Genomic DNA, 6,127 nt, shown 5'->3' on the forward strand with positions numbered 1-6,127 from the left:
GGAGGCAGAGGCTGCAGTGAGCCAAGACTGCGCCACCGTACTCCAGCCTGGGTGACAGACTGAGACTCCATCTCAAAAAAATAAAAATAAAAAATAAAAAAGCATTTATGCTTTGTTCTTATTAGATCTATGATTTGTTCATTTTTCACAAAATCATTTATTGAGTACCTACTATTTGTAGAGCAATGTGCTAATACCTGTCAGGAAAATAAAGGCAAGTAAAATATAATTCTATCCAGTAGTGTTTCCAGTGAGTTTTGGAATCTCACATATGTAGGTTTGAATCTCAGTCCCACCACCTACCAGCTGTGTGACTTTGTGCAGATTTCGTAACCTCTCTGAGTTCAGTTTTCTCTGATAGTAAATAGGGACAAAGGCAGCTCTCTTACAGGACTGTCCCTACAGAGTAAATGTGCTAATGTTGTGTAGAGTGTCCTGAAACGTGGTAGGCACACAGTAACTATTAGCCAGGATCTATGAGGGAGATGAGACACAGACAAAACAAATGATGGCCGGGCACAGTGGCTCACACCTGTCATCCCAGCCCTTTGAGAGGCCAACATGGGGGTGGATCAGTTGAGCCCAGGAGTTCAAGACCAGCCTGGGCAATATAGCGAAACCTCTCCTTCACGATAAACACAAAAATTAGCCAGGTGTGGAGGTGTGCACCTGTGGTCCCAGACACTCAGGAAGCTGAGGTGGGAGAATTGCTTAAGCCCTGGAGGCAGAGGCTGCAGTGAGCGGTGATCACGCCTAGGCACTCCAGCCTAGGCGACAGAGCAAGACTGTCTCATAACAAATGACTTCTCTATGGGACAGTCCAATGGGAGCTATAGAAAACCAATGGGAAGTAAAATTGGATGACTTATGCCCTTGACTGCAGGAATGCAATCACCACGGGTGATGGGAGGACACCCGGGAGAATGGAGGCAGGGATTGAAGCCCTGCCATCCTTGTTTACTAGCTGCAATTAACCCTGGGAGTTTTTTAACCTCCAGCAGTCAGCTTCCCTCTGAGTTGTGGGCTAGCCCCAAAGATGCCAACATTTATTCCAGTTATAAGTTCTATTTTAACCACATTTCTGGTCTCCATCTTTCCTTGGAGAATCACACAAGAAAGGAAATAAGACTGAATTTCTCCACAAATAAAATGATGTCATTTTTCCTTTCTTTTGAATTCCATTGACAGGCTAAGCATAGAAAATAGTCAGCTGCTAGTGTCAAACTGGTAGATGAGAAGCACAGCACATCAAACAAAAACCTCAAGGTGTAGGAGTCTTTTTTTTTTAAACAAAATTATGCAAATAACAGATGAGGCTGGGCGCAGTGACTCACACCTGTAATCCCAGCACTTTGGGAGGCCAAGGCAGGCAGATCATGGGGTCAGGAGTTCGAGAGCAGCCTGACCAACATGGTGAAACCCCGTCTCTACCAAAAATACAAAAATTAGCCAGGTGTGGTGATGCACGCCTGTAATCCCAGCTACATGGGAGGCTGTGGCAGGAGAATCACTTGAACCTGGGAGGCGGAGTTGCAGTGAGCTGAGACCGTGCCACTGCACTCCAGCCTGGGCAAAAGAGGGAGACTCCATCTCAAAAAAAAAAAAAAAAGAAAAGAAAAAATAACAGATGATTACCTGATCAGGGAGAAAATTCAAATATACAGAAACCCATGTTCAAAACAATTAGTGTTCTTCATTTCCCTAATTTTATCTCCTCCACGGGGTATGTATAAATTTAAGTGAATAAAATGATTTTAATAAAGTCAATTTAAAAAATTAGCTTCTGCTCTAAAAGCCAGAATGACAAAATTTAGCCTTAGTTTGTGTTCTTGTTATCATTTATTCATTGATAGGCAGTATCTCTTTAGCTCTCATAGTAGTCAAGCTGTTATCTGAGTTCCAGGTACTATAAATTGTGTATTTTTTTTTTTTTTTTTGAGACAGGGTCTCATTCTATTGCCCAGGCTGGAGTGCAGTGGCATGATCTCAGCTCACTGCAACCTCTGCCTCCCAGGTTCAAGTGATTCTCCTGCCTCAGCCTCCCGAGTAGCTAGAATTACAAGCACCCACTACCGCGCCCGGCTAATTTTTGTATTTTTAATACAGACAGGGTTTTACCATGTTGGTCAGGCTGGTCTCAAACTCCTTACCTCAGATGATCCAGCCTCCTCAGTCTCTCAAAGTGCTGGGATTACGCCTGGCCAGGACTATTTATTTCACAGGCATTTATTCACAAATATCAACTGAGCATCTACTGTATAGTGCTGTATAGCACTACATCACGAATTGTAAAGAACTCGAAAAAGCACAAGTTGTGGTCTCATACATCTCAATAAACTCAAGATATAATATCCACGTACACTAACTTTGTGTGTGTGAGAGTGTATATGCTTAAAGGATAATGCTATTCTGCTTTTATTTATTTATTTATTTATTTTTTGAATCACTGTGTTGCCCAGGCTGGAGTGCAGTGGTGCAGTCACCGCCTACTGCAGCCTGGACCTCCTGGGCTAGGCGATCCTCCTGCCTCCGCCGCCTGCTGAGTACCTGGGACCACAGGCACACACCACCACATCCAGCTAATTTTAAAAATTATTTGTACCCATTGGGTCTCTCTATGTTGTTCAGGCTGGTCTCAAACTCCTGGGCTCAAGCAATCCTCCCACCTCAGTGCTGGGATTATAGGCGTGAGCCACTGCACCTGCCCAAGTCCAGGAGGAACTTTAACCCTCTGTGTTCCTCCTGGACTTTCTTTGTCTAGGATATCTGAACACTGTCTATGGCTGATAGAAGGGGCTGGTTTTATAGATCCCTTACCTTGAAGGCCAATCTGCCTCTCTGATCTCTTTTTAAAAATCCCTTTTTCCTCTGAATTGTAAAGGAATTACATAATCACTACTGAGGGGACCTGGGACAGGGACAAGAGGAGACAGGGAGATCTTCTCATTTGTTGGGGAGAGTGGGAGTGTCTGGCAGCCCAGGGGCCTGTGGGCCCGGTCTCCTTCCTGAGAGTCCCTCCCTGATTCTAGAAGGAGGCCAGGGCAGACATGGCATGAGGAGGAAGCCTGTTGACTTGTTAACTTGCAAAAAATCTTAGCAAGGTGCCGGTGCGAATGCACCCTGAGACTTCCTACTTTCACTATACAGTGCAGCTCTCGGTTTATTTATCAGATTGAAATGTTTGTTTATTTAGTTATTTATTTTAGACAGAGTCTCACTCTGTCACCCAGGCTGGAGGGCAGTGGCCCCATCTTGGCTCACTGCAACCTCCGCCTCCTGGGCTCAAGTGATTCTCCTACCTCAGCCTCCAGAGTAACTGGGATCACAGGCATGCACCACCACGCCCGGCAAATTTTTGCTTTAGTAGAGACAGGATTTCACTATGTTGGCCATGGTGGTCTCAAACTCCTGGGCTCAAGTGATCTGCCTGCCTTGGCCTCCCAAAGTGCTGGGATTACAGGAGTGAGCCACCATGCCTGGCCTGGATTGAAAAGTTTAGAATGAGGTTTAGATACTTTTTTGGGTTCGACCTTCAGTAAATCCTCTAGGCTAGGCTTCAATCCCAGTAACCAAACTCACCAGTCCTTGCTCCCAAATATAACTGCTACTTTTCTCTTTTTTTTTCCAAGCCGAACCTCAAAAAATTAGCCTGGCGAGGCTGGAGAAGGGTGAGATTTCCCCTCTTGTCACATAAACAAGGAAGTAAAGGAGGCCCTTGTGCTCTCAGAACTCCAAGCATGAAACGATGTGCGTTAAGCATTTAAATCACCTGTCTGGGATGAAGCATAAAAAACTTGATTTTTTTTTTTTAAACCAATTAGGTTTGAGCCTTCATGATACATTTTGGGACCTGTGGTTATCACTGCAGTTGCACTTCAATTCATGCATTGGATGCTTTGAAAAGATTGAATAAACAACAATAAGAATATCAGCTGCCATTTATATCTATGCTCCTGGCACTGTCCCAGGGGCTTTAATATGGTACCTATAACCCTTCCAATTATTCTCATTTTAGAGTGGAGATAACTAAGACACAGAGAGGTAAAAAACAAGCAAACAAAAAATCTGCCCAAGGACACACGATAGGTCAGAGGTAGGCATGGTGGCGCACGCCTGTGATCCCAGTTAATGTGGAGGCTGAGGCAGGGTTCACACTCTGGACTCTTGGCTTACCAAAGTTCTCTTCGTTTATTCCACTATCTCATAAGAAAAATGAAGCAAATCAAGTCACACTTCAAATCGACTGAGGAGATTTTGCTGTAGGAAGGAATCTGGTAAATCCCTTCATCAAGTGAATAATACTTCGTGTATAAATCTGGACTTATAGAAAATATATGTTTTTTTGGCATGGTTAAGGTGAGCTACCATGTTCCTTTCCGGAAAGTAAGACGGTTTAAGGCATATGAAGGAGGCCTTTGTTCATTGCTTTGATGGATATTTATTCAGTGCTCCTCTGTGGGAATGCTAAGATGAGAAAAGCAGACGGTCCCTGTCCTCAGGGAGCATATCGTTTTTCACTACCCCTTATTATTGGGTTGCTAAAAAAGAGAGTGTCTATTTTATTTAAGTGAGTAGTTTTTAAAACTTTTATTTTCTGCTTATCACAGTAATGCATCGCATTAAAAACTGTAAAAAAACCAAACATTATAAGAATGTATAATACAAAAAGTTAGTTTTCAGTCTTGCCAGCCCCAAAGAAACAACCACGGTTACAGATGAAAATTTTAACCATTAAAACTCTTCCTCCAGAGGAGAAACACAGAATACCAGCTAGTAATTTCCCTGTCCCGGCTCCTGCAGCCCTTCAGGACTTGGAGATTTTTTTTTTTTTTTTTTTTTTACTGGGCGGCTCCTGACTTTGGGGCAAGCAGAAACACAGCTGAAAGTAAATATGAAACAAAACTCTGGCCATGGGGCCTGAGAAAGGCTTTTTTCCACTGCCTTTTAAATGTATTTTCATGAAAAGACACCAAAGACATTTAAAGTTAGGATTGTTCTAGAAAATCCAGGATAGATGGCCACCAGATGTCCATGGGGGAATCAGGGCACACCACAGTAAACACTCAATAGATATTTGCTGAAGGGAGGAATGAAGACTGTACTTATATTTAGAAAATTAAAACAACCCTGAAATACATGCTGGACTTCATAGGTTTTCGATTTATCTCCTCCTTTTTTTTCCCCATGCAGAGCAAAGGGAAAAATAACTAAGTGTTTCCTGGCTGAATTTTATTTTGCTTTCAGTTTCTGCCATTTCAGTTCCTGTTATCATGCTTCGAGGTGCACTGAACTGCAGCACACCCAGGGTATCCAAGGCTATGTTGAAAAGCCTTTGACCGCAGTGCAGGGAGCAGAAGACATTAATGATGTGATGTCGACACAGCCCGCACTCACGATCCTCCAGGAGAAGAACATAGAGATAACCCCGGATCAATGGTACTTTTTGAAAATGTGTTACTGCAAAAGAGTGGCTGGGGTTTTACAAGGGCTATGAAGAAACATATTTAGGTTAATAAAGCTTTTTATTGAGTGTTTACTGAGTGTTACTATGTGCTTTACATCTATTAACTCACTTCATCTTCAAAACAACCCTATAAAGATGTTACAACTATAATCCTCACCTTACAAATGAAACAACTGAGGCACAGTGAAGTGCAGTGGCCTGCCCAGGCGAGAAGCAAGACAGAATTTAAACCCAGGCAGCCTGACCCCAGGGTACAGGTATTAAGCCACTCTGCTATAGTGCCTCTCAGATGACAGAGAAACTTGATGAATTACTGGGTTACTGAATTTTAGTTTGCATAGGTTGTTTTTTTCACCTTAAGAGTAGAACAAAACATACCTGAAGTATTGAAAATAACATTTATTTTATTTATTTATTTGCTTGAGATGGAGTCTCGCTCTGTTGCCCAGGCTGGAGTGCAGTGGCGCAATCTAGGCTCACTGCAACCTCTGCCTCCCGGGTTCAAGCGATTCTCCTGCCTCAGCCTCTGAAGTAGCTGTGATTACAGGCATGTGCCACCACGCCCAGCTAATTTTTGTATTTTTAATAGAGACGGGGTTTCACCATGTTGGCCAAGCTGGTCTCGAACTCCTGACCTCGTGATCTGCCCGTCTCGGCCTCCCA

General features: G+C 43.3%; 1 long non-coding RNA gene across 1 annotated transcript in view; it reads left to right on the top strand.

Moving 5' to 3' along the window:
* The window catches only part of LOC105510316, a 42,584-nt gene extending 37,048 nt beyond the window's left edge, over window positions 1-5,536 (top strand). Inside the window, exons 3-4 of the long non-coding RNA XR_001001544.1 lie at window positions 3,630-3,747; window positions 5,191-5,536. This is a non-coding gene — a long non-coding RNA (uncharacterized LOC105510316). The remainder of the gene's footprint in view (window positions 1-3,629; window positions 3,748-5,190) is intronic.
* Window positions 5,537-6,127: the final 591 nt, after the last annotated feature.

This window comes from Colobus angolensis, unplaced genomic scaffold, assembly GCF_000951035.1.
Source record: "Colobus angolensis palliatus isolate OR3802 unplaced genomic scaffold, Cang.pa_1.0 Scaffold186, whole genome shotgun sequence".
Lineage (NCBI taxonomy): Eukaryota > Metazoa > Chordata > Mammalia > Primates > Cercopithecidae > Colobus > Colobus angolensis.